We start from the raw sequence: 14,792 nt of genomic DNA on the forward strand, positions 1-14,792 counted from the left end.
TATTTATTATGAGTCTCCCCCATTGGCGGATTGGCGGGTCAAACTGGAGGCTGGAGTGTCGAGATTTGGGGTGTGGCCTGGGATTTGTTGGCACTGCTAATTAAATTACGAAATATGTCTAGGACAAAAGGACAAACAAGAGAGTACAACAAAAGGGCCACATGTCCGAAATCTGTGCGTATTCCATTTCATGTAAATTGTCGTAATGTGACAAAAAGGGAAACACATTTCAATGACAGATACACGGCACAGACCATCTACCCGTTCCCCGAGACTAAGGCGCTGACGTTCCTAATGAAATTGAACACCAGCGTTGTCCCATTCCCCCCTTACCCCTCACCCCTCACCCCTTTGACCATTTGGCAAAATAAATTAATGTATCGTGCGCATGTCGACAATCAGAGAGCGAGCAAGCGAGAGAGGGAAGCAGAAAAAGATGTGGAGATATCAACCCGAAATTATGCAAATCGAAGACTCGACTTGTCGGCTGCATATGCAAAATGTTTAACCCTTAATTGGCCCATACGTCGCAGCGACATTTTGTGGCCACTGGCAACGCTCACCTATCGCTGACATTGATAGCCATCGCGCCAGATTTGAGATACACTCGCAGTCCGACGGCGACAGCAACTTTTTCAATTATCCACCAGCCGTAACTGGAACTGAAGCTGGATCTGCAACTGTGCCTCTCTCTATCTCTCTCTCTCCCTCTCGCTCTCATTCTGTATCTCTCACTCTATCTCGCTTTCTGTTGGCGTTGGCGTGAATTATCTGTGCAAACAGGCAGTGACAGGCGTTGAATTGCCACAGTTTTGCTCGTTTGTTGGACTCTGTTTATGGCTCGGACTGTCCGACTGTCCTTTGCGGTGGCACTTTGTCGCATAATATGTTAATCAGCAGACCCACATGACAGGGCAGCATTTGCTAAAACTTGAGGTCCAAATCAAATTGCGGGTGGTTGGCAATTTAGCCGTAACAATACGCCATGTGTGTGGGACTTTTTGATTCCTTCACGATTACTCAGCATTCAACATTTCTGTGACTCTTTTTTTGGAGAGTTCAAACTGCAATAGTTTGACTTAGTGGGCTCGTAGTTAAACATGGCACGGTTTAATTTTTATAATTTCTAATGCATCAACGATAAACTAACAAATATATAAAAATAATAATTCAAAAAAAACAAAATAATTACTATCACATTAATACGTATTATAAAAATATTAGGTCAACGACTTCCCGTCATACGTCCACATCAAAGCTACTACAATGACCATACGTAAAACGTAATTTTCATTCTTCTTGAAACCCTTTTAAAAATTTAAACTTCATCATACTAACTGTACTCTAATGATTGCAACCCAATCAATACTCCACAGGAAATAACAATATGATATAAGCACAACCTGCAATATATATAATATTTATGTGCAAATACAATGTATTTAACAGCCAGCTGTTATTCTGTAAAATATATACTCTTGGTCTACATCAAAAGCCGGGTTTATTCACCCATGTCTGACTGTTCATCTGTCCTTAATGGTGCATGTAAGTTTCTGAATTTATTTGGATCATGATTATTTTACATTTTAAGCGCCATTCTTTCATCAACCAGAATTCCTAAAATTTCAGAATTATTTAACGTTTTTTGTGTAGATTTATATAACTTGCAAAGCAATCTAAGACATCTGAGAAGAAAATAAGACTTTTTATACCCGCTACCCATAGGGTAGAAGGGTATTATAACTTTGTGCCGGCAGGAAATGTATGTAACAGGTAGAAGAAGGCATCTCCGACCCTATAAACAACAGCGTCAACAGCCGAGACGACATAGCCATGTCCGTCTGTCCGTCTGTCCGTCCGTCCGTCTGTCCGTATGAACACCTAGATCTCAGAGACTATAAGAGATAGAGCTATAAATTTCGACAGCATTTGTTATGTTTGCACGCAGATCAAGTTTGTTTCAAATTTATTCCACGCCCACTTCCGCCCCTGCAAATCAAAAAAATCGAATAACAAGCGTAATTTTAAAGCTAGAGTTAGAGTTTTGGTATATACAGTAATAACTGTAGTAGTTATGATCCCTGAAAATTTGGTTGCGATCAGAAGGAAATTGTGGAAGTAATTAAAGAAATACTTTTGTATGGGCAAAAACGCCTACTTACTAGGGTCTGAGTTGCTTTGGCTGACAATCTGGTATATTGTGCCGTCTATGGTATATTTTGAATGCGGTACTATATCGATATACCACATATACCATTTGGTATATTTTTTAAAAAAAAATTGCTGTATATTTGGTATATTTTGATAATAATACCGCAAAATATATTGTTTTTATTCAAAATGGGTAGCGGGTATCTCACAGTCGAGTACACTCGACTGTAGCTTTCTTACTTGTTTCATATACTCTTGTCGAAAACTAGACTAATGTGCAAAAAGAAAACTCATATTGCAAAAAATATTCTAAATCGGTAAGTGGAACTCAACTATACGCAGAGAAAAAAATCTAGATTGAAATAATCTTGAAATAAGTATTTTAGGGTAAAACAATCTTAAATCAAGAATTTTATGCAAAATTTGCATTTTAAGATTAAAAACATCTTATTTTAAGATTATAATCTTGATTCTAGATTGCTTTAGTCTAGATTGAAAAGAAGACTGCAAATCTGGATTTAAAAACTTTTCTATTAAAAACAAGTAAGAAAGTTACAGTCGAGTGTGCTCGACTGTGAGATAGATACCCAATACATATTTTGAATAAAATCAAAATATTGTGGTATTATTTTCAAAACATACCAAAAATACTACAAAAATACCAAAGAGTATATTTGGTATATCGATATAGTACAACAATCAAAATATACCATATGCTGCACTATATACCAGATTGTCCACCACAGCAACTAAGAGCCCTTGTAAGTAGGCGTCTTTGCCCATACAAAAGTATTTCTTTAATAACTTCCACAATTTTTATTTGATCGCAACCAAATTTTCAGAAATCATAACTACTATTGTTATTATTGTATACACCAAAGTTCGCAGCTCTTAAAAATTACGCTTGTTATACGATTTTTGTTGATTTTCGGGGGCGAAAGTGGGCGTGGCAAAAATTTGAAGCAAACTTGATCTGCGTGCAAACATAACAAATGATGTCGAAAATGATAGCTCTATCTCTTATAGTCTCTGAGATCCAGTGTTTTATACGGACAGGCGGACATGGCTAGATCGTCTCGGCTATTGATTTTGATCAAGAATATATATACTTTATAGGGTCGGAGATGCCTCCTTCTACCTGTTATATACATTTCCTGCCGGCACAAAGTTATAATACCCTTCTACCCTATGGGTAGTGGGTATAAAAATATCGAAATATAAATTGCGACCTGGTCTCGAAAGGGATCTCTCAATCTTCCCTCTTCTAGCCAGCTTTAATGGGTATAGGACATAAATATTTATATGCAATCTGTCGCTTACAGTTACAGCACTGGATTTAGCATACCCATATTTAATCTTGCATTCTCTGCTCCATTTATTTACTGGTTCTCACAATAAAAACAAAAACAAAAAACAACGACAACAACAACAACCAAATCAAAACCCGAAGCCGAATCGTGTTTTTGGCAATAAATTGGCATTTAAATTAATACAATTTGAGTTATGTGCCTTGGGATGACGCTGCCAGAACGGCATTGGCTTATGGGGACCAAAGGCAAAACGTGCCTCATACAAAAAGTGCAACCAGACGACGCAACCCCCCACAGCGTAATTTTCAATCAAAATCGCACATCCGCGAAATTATCATGAACTCAGCACAACAAAAAGATGTGCGTTTGGGTGTGTGGGTTTGAGTGTTTATAGTATAAGTGTGTGTGTGCTGGGAGATTATCAAATTGATTCCAATTAACACTTGCCACTGCATCAAAGATTTGCAGTTGCAGGCACATTCTTTGCCACAACACAAAAAAAGAACCTTATAAATATTTTACCATTTTTACGGTTAACAGCCACAACAAGAGAGAGGGCCAAGACCCAAACACTCACTAAAGGGGAATCAAGTTTATGGCGGCGACCCTTTTTACAGAAATACCCGACACGAACAACGCACATAAGTTAAGCGCACTTTGTCGTTATTCGTAATTCGTAATTCGAATTGACAAACGCTCCTACGGGGCGGGGGCCAAGTTGTCCAGCTCCTCCAGCCTCAGCTCCAGCTCCAGGTGGTTGGTGTTGGGAAATCGGAATCGGCTCCAATCCATGTGGCGCAGCTCGTGCGAAATGATAAATATTCCATTTCGCTTGGCATTCAATTTCGATATGTGTGACACATAAATTACGAATTAACGCTTTGAGCTCAACGCCATGCAACATGCAATACAACTGGGGCCCTACGAGAGGGGCAGCGGAAGCCCAAGCAGCCTTGGGGTGAATTTTGGGTCACGGGTGGGCAGCCAATGATAACCAAGCGCATTGTGCGGCATTTGCCGATCAATTTGATAGTTGCCCGCTATATAAATCAAGATAGTCAACCTTTTCAGCTGAATTAGATTCAAAATCAAGATTGCTTTCAATTCAAATAAATATATTTTTTTATAATAAGTTTTAAGAAGCTAATGTTGGCTGACACTAACTAAGAGCATAATTTCCGTTGCTTCTTAAAAGCCGTCCAAGAACAGTTTTAGTTCTCCTGGAGCCTTTTCTATCTCACGCAGAAATCTGAAAACTCAATTAACTTGAAAATTTAAGAAGTTCATTATGAACTGAAATTCATTAGCGAAAAGCTGGTATCAAAAGAATACAAGACCTGTGAAAGTAAAGACAAAATAATTTCCTCAGAAAAGGATTTCCTGCCGTTTGCCTTGAAACTTCCGTAAATAACACAGTAAGAGAAAGATATATGGAAACCACAGAGAGAGAGAGAGAGAGAGGCTCAGAAAGAGCGAGAAAGCAACTTAAGGTGTGGTAAGAGCGATTCTCGATATGGAAAAAGAAGTTCAAAACTGGTATTAGAACTGCCAGCAATGGGGCAACAGAAAACTGAAAGATACGCACAAAAGATGATTAATAATCTCAAAGACACACACACTCTGCCTTCGTCGTTTCCTTAGAATGTCATGCATAAAGAAAAACTCGCGGAAAATCTGCACTTTCCCTTGGACCCGACAGAAGACAAATGTCCTTGCTGCGTGGTCTGTTTTACAGTTAATTTAAGTTGACAACGCCAAACGGATGCAGATTCTGCTTCTCTTGCCTCTCGAGTAGCTCATACCACGAAAAATGCTGATTTTGTCAACTGTTTGCCACTGATAAAATTATTAGCTTGTCTTTGTTTCGCTCCCACCACAAATTTTTGTCCGCGTTTTCCGCGCATTTTTGTATTAAAATGCAAATTTTTGGTTAATTTTGTTGTTTCTGTTTTAATCAGCGGCCCAACAGGGCGAGACTTTTGCCTCCATAGCACCATCCTACAGACCCAAGGGCACTTCCTGTCTAGCGGTTGCACTTGGCTTATGATGAATAACCTCTCCGTATGTTTCGACCCCAACGCATCCGTGGCTATCTATTAAAAACTTGATGGCGCTCTAGTGGTGACTTAACCTAGGGCATATTTTTTAATTTCCAGCGTGTAATTGAAACATATAATTGTTTTTTATTTGAGGACATCTTATATTCACAAAAATAATTCATTTCGGAAATATTATATATAAAGCTTTAAAATTCTCTTAGATTGTTGATTGCAAGTTGCGTCTTAGCTTAAGTCTAAAAATCAATTAGCTCTTGATTTACAACAGTCTTAAAATACATTTCATTCAAAATAATCGGTAATGATTTTTTGCAAACTAATAAGCATTATTCTGTCTACGCAGAAACAAAATAAACCTAGTTCTTACATAGCTAACTCTAATGTCTATATATGTATATTTCTAAATATATATGTATAGGTGCATGTGGGTTTATCTGGCATCTAACCAACCACTTGAAAAACGCGACTTTGTATGAACCTAGTCTCACATAAAAGACATAAACAATTAAACTCATTTGACGATTAATTACGAGCCGCTTCTAAATCGCGTGCCGACGCCGGCGGCGACGCCAGTTCAGCAAAATGTGTGCTATCAAAACAACAAGAACAACAACAAATAGCAATAGCAATAGCTGCTGTAGTACGATGTGGCTAAAGTACAAATTCATTTGCTGCTAAAGACACTGAGTCGATCGGAACTTGCATGTCGTGTCATAATCTTGATGAATGCATAATTGCTGGCCCGACATGCGGCAGCTCTACTTTCTATACCCGACCCCTGTTTCACGACCATGCAACAGGGCATCTCCCAGTAGTCCACCCCAGCTCCACCCGCACCATCAACGATTGCAGAGACTGCAATTTGCGGTTACGTGAGGTTGGCCAACGCTGTTCCCATCTAATGGGCTTAAATGTCAACCAGCATAAAGTGTACGGCAGCCCAAAGAGAGAGAACGATAGAGAAAGGGTCTACTATAACATATATGTAGTTGCAATTGCAGTATTTCTATTTTCAAAATATTTTCATAAACTTTAATAGAGAAAATTCCAAGTTTTCTTCGTGGCATCGCGCATGCAATTAATGAATAATGCGTCAATTAATTATGTTACTTTGTAAACCCCAGAAGCACCCAAAGTTCCGGGCCAACGAAACCCGACCACCATGAGCAGCAGCTTCGTCAATGCTGATCCACATTCTCGTACTCGTGGCTGACCCAAATTATTCAATTCGTTTTTATTTATTTTTAATTTTTTGATTTGTTGCAATATTTCCTCACACTGAGCACTAGCAGTATGCAACCCCTACCCCAACTCTTATTCTTTCTCTCTCTCTCTCTTGTTTAACGTTCAAAGATCGAGTCGGGCCAGCCAAAGGGGTCTCAACTTGTTTGTGTAACTATTTATTCTAATTTGACCCGCTTATTGGAAGCCAAGTAACATTCCCATATTGGGGTCGTTTCTCGGCATCGAGTGCGTATAGAAGACATATGAGGGGCCGCCGGTTTACCATGTTTTTAATTGCTCTAACAATGTCGCTCGATGCTCTTAAATGATGAATCACTTTTTCATTAAAATTTGACTTTGAGCGTGACCCCCATATTGCCGTTATTGACTTCTATTGGGCTAATGCGAGTAAATAACTCTTGAATGTCGGCCCCATTGAACGAAAACAAAAAACAAACATTGAAAACATCAAATCATGGGAAGAGTTCTCAACTGCAACATTTTACATATCCTTACTTTATATTTGACTGTATTAATAATATCTGTTGTAATTAGTCAGTTTATCTTTTAATATTAAAAAATTTAGCAGATATTCCCATAGGGTAAAAATGTATGAGAACTTATATGTAACAGGCAAAAGGAGTCATCTCCGACCCTATAAATTATATATATTCTTGATCAGCGTCAATAGATGAGACGGTATAGCCATGTCAGTCTGTCAGTATGAACATACAGATTTTAAACACTGTAAGTGAAAAAAATATGTTTGAACGCAGATCAAGTCTGTATCAAATTTTTGTCCCACTTCCGCGTGCGCAAATTGAATAAAATTAAATAGCAAGCGTAATATGAACATATGATTCCTGAATTTGGTTGCGATCAGATAAAACTTGTATAGCTTATTTAGAAAATAATAAATTTAATACGGCAAAATGGGCTGCTGTCGGGCATTAGTCGCCACAAGCTGGCATATTAAATACTTTATGATTTATTTTGAATGTTATATTATATCTATATACCAAATATAGTATTCGGTGTATATGCAAATTTTTTCATCATATTAATTTTGTATATTTTAATAGTAATACCGGCCTGTTTTGTTTTTAATTAATATGGGAGAAAGAAAAACTAATTTGATAAAATCTTGATTTAAGATTTATCGATCCTGAAAAGAACAATCGTCAAATAAGATTTTTTGATTGAGACAATCTTAAATCAAATTTTGTATGTTAAATTTGCATTTTAAGATTAAAATCATCTCATTTTAAGATTAAAATCTTGAGTCAAGAATGTTTTATTCTAGATTGAAAAATTGATTGCAAGTCTTGATTCTAGATTTTATCAAACTAGAAAAAAAGATTTAGTTTATTTCGTAAAATGTTGGAGTTCCTTCATTATATTTATAACATTATTTTTGGTATTGTTACCGCTAGCTCAGTAAGTAGAAATATCGCGATTCATTATGCCGTGTAGTTGGAAACAAAGAGATAAGAAATTACAAAATATAGAATATACATAAGCGTGTAGCAATAAATTAATAAAAAAATACGCCATTTTTTTGTTGTTTTTATTTTAAACAATCTAAATTTAAGATTTTAATTTAAGCAATCTAAATTTAAGATTGTTTCCTCTTGCTTTAAGATTCCATTTTAAGATACTTGAAACAAATTTATAATCATCGCAGATTTTCGATCTTGATTTAAGAATAAACCTTCTTGGTTATATTTTGACACACAAACAATCTTGAATTAAGATTTTATTCTTGATTTTAGCACGATTTTTCTTTCTGTGTATTAACAATTACACTTGGAGAAAGACTTTTATTTCAATGTAATCTCTCAAATTTCAAATTCAATGACCTCCCACTGTTTGTAATATAGCAATGACTTGACAATAAACTATTCAACTTCTTATCAATTATATTCTATAAGTCGATATCATTGCGAAGCGCCACTATAATAGTACGATGATACGACTCGTGATAATGATACATTAGAAATGTTTTTGCAAATGTTTTTTTTTTACAAGCTGAAAGTAAACATACCAGCTAAAGTTCTTGTCAACAACTTCGTGCAGAATTCACACTTGCAGTAGAAAGCGAGCGAGAGTGATAAAAATATGAAGAGCAAAAAATAAAAAGACAAAAAATTCATTTAAAAATAGAACTGAGAATATGATACGTTAGGTGTATATAAGCCAAGGTCGAGGTCATTGGAAGACACTTGAGTTGAAAGTTTAGTTCAGACAACAACTCTATAGATCCCCTATAAACCCGAAGATGAAAGTCATCATTTTAATTGGACTGCTGAGCTTTATTCACGTGAGAGGAGCAGATGAAGCAACTACAACTACGTTGTCAGCTGCAACTTCAACTTCTGCAGCTACAACATCAGCGGAAACTACAGAAAATTTAACTTCCCTAGGTACAACTACTGAACCAATGCCGTCAGCCAAACAACTCATTGTTAAATTGATTGCCACAAATACGGTTGAAATAAATAACACTGCAAATATGCTAAGAGACATCGAAGATGAAATAATACTTTTCTCGGCCAGTATAACGCAACAGATGAACGATATACAAGAACTTGGCGCATTAAAATTGCTGGCAGAAAATTCAGTCTACGTGATGAAAAACAACTCAATATACTTTCTGAAGGATCTCACCAACATAAATTACAAATTTGGTGTAGCCACTGGACAAGTTGCTTATGCCATGGATAACTTGTTAAGGAATCAGCAAGAATCAAAGGACAGCATCGTACAAATGCAAAACAAGCTTAAGGATTACCAGAAAAATATTCTAAGCAAATCTCAGACTATCGACGACAGCATTGTGCAGTTATCTAAATTGATTACTCGCTCAGTGCTTCCAAGGTTGACTAACTTAAAAAGTCGATTCACAGGCATAAACTCCTCTCATATCATACATAAATCTGAACTGCCAAATATTGATAATACCAGAACGATTAATATAAAGTCCATCACAAAATTAAATGATTTGGAGAAACAATTGTCTGACATGAATAACGCTAAGAACACGCAGGTAAAACAAGTTAGTGAAACTTTACAAAATTTAGCGCATAAAAATTTAACTGCTATTGCTAATACTATTCAAAACTTGATCATTGAAGAGGAACGCATTGACTTGGCATTAAGCTCTTTCAATAAGCTTAACAAAGCTAGCTTATCAAATTCAAAGTCTTCATATGAAGATGTATCTGTAAATAACAAGGCAACCACGAAATATGTGAAAGGATACGAAAAGAAGTCCCCAGTTAACAACATCTCAGAACAACCAAAAGCAAACTTCTATAACCATGCCTCTTTTACACAAAGTAATCAACAGCATCAACAAAAATCTCAAGCATTAAATGAGGAATACGGCGAGGTGTATGAGATTCATCAGCCTGCATTTGAAGTTTACCAAGTCCCGAAAAATATCCAGAACCAACTCCCGACTTCTTATGATACAACGACTAAAGTATCTTATGCGTTACCGGAAACTTTTAAATACTTTTCCAATGATAAACTACAATCTCCCGTATTACCGACAAATAATCCGATTAAAACTCACTATCCAAAAGAGCGTCAATCGAAACAGATTTCTGGAGTTCCACATTACTATGGTAATATGAAAGGTGAAAAAGGTTTGTACAAGTAGCAAATAAAAGGAAATATATCCCGAGAAAAGGTACAAAACAGACGACTTCCTATGATAGACAAAAAGTTCTGTATACAGCACCAGATAGCTATTTTAAGGATGGTAAGATCCAGTCTTTGAATGATAAGCCCATTGAGAATTACTATGCTGATGAGTTAAGGCCAGAACATATGTCTGAAACCCCAGACTTTTATGACCATAATAAAGATGCAATCAAATTTGAGCAAGGAATTAAGACGTATCAAGAAAATGAAGATAAGTATGAATTTCTTTAATGTTAATAAGGATCAGAAGACCAACAAGTATGGAAATGTTCAAACGTCAAACTGGAAATGAGATTATAAATTATGGCAATATTTTGTCTATCGGTTAATATAATGACATTATTAGATGTATATTTCTAATTAAATTGTTCATGTATTCAACTTTGTAAACTTTTTGCTGTGCATAAAATCTGTTGTATTTAGATTTTATCGACACAAAGGCAATAAACCAAATAAAATCGAAAAAAGACCATAACGAAATCAACAAATTGTGTTTGCCAAATATGCGAGCTATTTGGGGACTATCAATTTACAAACAAGAGCAGACCATGAAACTGATACGATGCGAATGGGTTTGAGATTTGCGGAATTAAAGGCGACGTAACATAAATGTACTGACTTAGGGAGGTGACAAAGTAGACAAAAGTCGAGAACAAGCGCAACTGGAATGAACCTTTTAACATACTTGTAGTTACTAATTCCATGCGACAGGCGACACAAACCAAAAACAAAAGTGCATTTTTCATTTGTTTTTATTGTTGTCCAACAGCAGCAGAAGCAGGAGCAGCAGCGGACAGACAGTCAGCAGGACATAAGAGTAGAGAACCCTGGTCAGAACAAAGTTGTATCAACACAGTGACCAAATCACTAGCAATGTATCAGGCTACCAAAGTAGTTGTTGTTTTGCCAACAGATGCTATGCGAAGGTGTTACCAGTCCATTGGAGAGCCCGCATGAATTGGCGGCTATTCAGTTGCTCGGTCGGGTTCGACATTCATGTGCTGAGTGGAGGACTCAGGCACTCAGGCACACGACCGTTTTTGGCCCGAGCGGTGCTATAAATTATCAGCTCAATAGAGTGGGACAGAGAAGGGAAGTCAAAACACAGACACAGCACTTCAATTCGAGTGGTTCTGCGAAAGAGATGGCACTAAAGCACGCACCCAACCAATTGACGACATAAAAGAATGAAATACCAAAAAAAAAAAAGACACAGCAAAGCAAAACAAAGCAAAACGTAACTCTGCTCAAAATGACCAGAAGTATGCCCAAAAAGCAAAAGCGTACAAGACAAAATGCTGCAACATAAACACTGACAACATGCTGCGACCTCAAGCCTGTATCTGTATCTGTAGCTGTATATTTGGGTGTAGCTGAACCTAAATCTGAACCAGGCTCTTCGCCACTCTCGAGTGTGGCTCGGTTATCGGCCAAAAGTCGGGACGGAAGCAACTGCACAACGCAGCCGTTGCAATGACAACTTTGAGGGCAAAGTCAATGAGAGCCTTCCTGCTCCCAGTTGTCGTCTGTTTGCTACCAATGCCAATAGCAGTGCGAGAGACAAAAGGACCCCGGAGCGTTCCATATCAAAACATGAATACAACGACAGCTAACAAAACTCTCAACATGCGTTGAAATGTTAAGAAATATTTTTACTGCCTTCGACCAAACGACTCGAAAGATGCCAACGACTCAAAAACTTCTTGACCAATAAAAAGAACAAGAAACAGCCAAAAACAAATACTTATTCCAGAAGGGAGGACAATTAAATACCCTACAATTATCAGATTTTTTTTTATGGATAATTCATGCGGTTATAAGCTTATATTATTCTAATATAGGTTATTCATAAATAGTATTTGCATGTTTAAAATATTTTTATTTGAATAATTTCTTTATAATACAAACATTTTCCTTGGATGTTAAAACTTGTCAAAAATTTAAATAGCTTAATATATTATTATTCTAAAGTGAAATGTTTATATATTTTGGATAAATATCATTCTGATGAGATAATTCAAATGATATCCCAACAAGCGGAAAAGAGGTAACATATATAAACCTCAACATTCAACTTAAAAAATAAATATACTTAAATAAATCTTGAATTTGAGAAGAATAATCCATTAATCCATTTAAACTTCAAAATAGTAATAATCGAAGCCAAGTGAAAATCAGATGTGATTGGAAATTTCACACCAATATAAAGTGTCTATGTATATGTTAGGACCAGAAATAATAACTACAGTACTTATAACAACAACAACAACAGCAACTGCTACAAGAGGAGCAATTGCAACAACTAAGGGAGAGCGAACTAGGTTTAAGGCTCTCATAGAGCAGCATGCTGCATAGTTGGCTGCATGCCCCATGCTGCATGCTGTGCGCGATTCATGTTTGGTGATTAAAGTAAAGTTCGTAAATTTACAGTTTTCATCAAAGAGGCGACTTTTAGTGGACTGGACTCACCTTTTCAGTGCACAACAGCGCAGAGTTCAGCCGGGTGACTGTGACGATGACTCTGGACTCTGTCTGTGGCTTTAGCTATAGCTATAGCGTTGGCTTTGGCTCTATGACCAGACTTGGCTGTATTGCCACACACACACACAGTCTCACTCACATGTATTGATAGCGACTGGGTGCTCGCTCCTTTGGCTTTTCTAAACTGATTTCCAGCAATAAGCATTAGTTGAAAATTGCAATTGTTTTTTCTCTCTTTTCGATTTAAGGGGAGAGTGGGAATCGAGTAGGTTCCGCACCGCGGGGGAGTGCCAAGGCAGCTAAGGAGTAAACCCGGGCCCAGACACGATTCGACAACGAGGTCTGGGCACACAGGCACATCATCAACTTGGTCGTCGTCGTAGTCGTAGTCATAGTCGTAGTCGTAGTCGTCAGCGACAGCGAGGCTCAGCCCCAAAAGAAATCCAATTGTATTTAACGAATTTTTGAGTAACCAAAAGCATCTGTGCATCCAAATGGCGATGCCGATACCGATGATGATGGCGATGCTGATGTCGACGCAAGAGACTGCTGACTATTGGGCTGGCTGGAAAGGTGCGCTGTGCGCTGTGAATCATATGGACACCATTAAATGGAAAGGCTTTGGCTTTGGCAATCAACAACACGCGTCAATTGCACGCTGTGTGAGACCGCGAGGAAAAGCGGAATACTGAAAAACCAAAAAATGAAATAAAAATAACAAAAAAACAAACTGCAAGAGGCAAAAGGCAAACGGCAATACTTTGATTGCAGTCTCACTGAAATCTTGCCCCGTTTTTCGCTAGAAATGCGCAGAGATGGGTTCAGAATCTGTTACTGGGTTGGGCTCCATTTCGAATACCCTTTGGTGTGAAACTAACCTTGGTTCTTGCACAACTGGTTTCATAACATGCACAATTGTGTGCATCAAAAGCTCAACCGCAACCATTAATAAACCTAATAACAACATTAAGGGAAATAAGTTCTTAACAAAAACTAATCAGAATTTGATAAGTGCACTAAATTAGCTGATCAAAGTGCTGGTAATAAATGTAATTTGAATTTCATACACATGCAAGTACACACATACGCACAGGTGTCTGCAGCAAGCTCTGTTGTTGCACTGTTGCCGGCAACATTACTTAATTGCATTGCCAATGCCAAGGATATCACCAGAATGAAGTACTGGCAATCGATCGTCACGGATTATCAACTTGTAATAGACCTGATGCTCCATATCTCAGTGCTAAATTATGCTCTCTCTCTCTTCGCTTTTTGTTGTTGTTATTGTTGTTATTGTTATTGTGGCTCGCTGGACAGGTGTTGATTGCTCTGACCAAGCTCTGGTTGCCAATTTATAGCCATCCAGTTGCTTCGATTAGAATACGCTTGTGAATTGAAGACTGCACCATAATAATGCTGCAGCGTGGTGCATCTGTTAATGTTGTAGTTACTGCTGTTCTTGCTCGCGGTGGCGTTGATACCGATGCTGGTCGTGCTCTGGAGAAGGGACTTGCAAACGTGTTGCAAATTATTGCAACTTGTACGTGACTCAAATATCGACAACAGCCACACGCAAATTTCAAACTGATGTAAGCAGATCTGATCATCGTAAAGATGTGCATGACGCATACATAAATTGGGAAATACATACATATGTATATATTTAAATACAATATGGATGTATATATTTAAATATAAATATGTATGTATGTTGAACTTATTTCAATAAGTTTTATAAAATGATATTGCCATGTACCATAGGGTACAAAATATGCTGCCCAAGCAGCTTAGACCCGATCTCAGTAGGCGTTTTTTGCCATACAAAAGATTTTCTTAAATAATTTCTAAAATTTGTATCTAA

This window comes from Drosophila albomicans, chromosome 2R, assembly GCF_009650485.2.
Source record: "Drosophila albomicans strain 15112-1751.03 chromosome 2R, ASM965048v2, whole genome shotgun sequence".
NCBI lineage: Eukaryota > Metazoa > Arthropoda > Insecta > Diptera > Drosophilidae > Drosophila > Drosophila albomicans.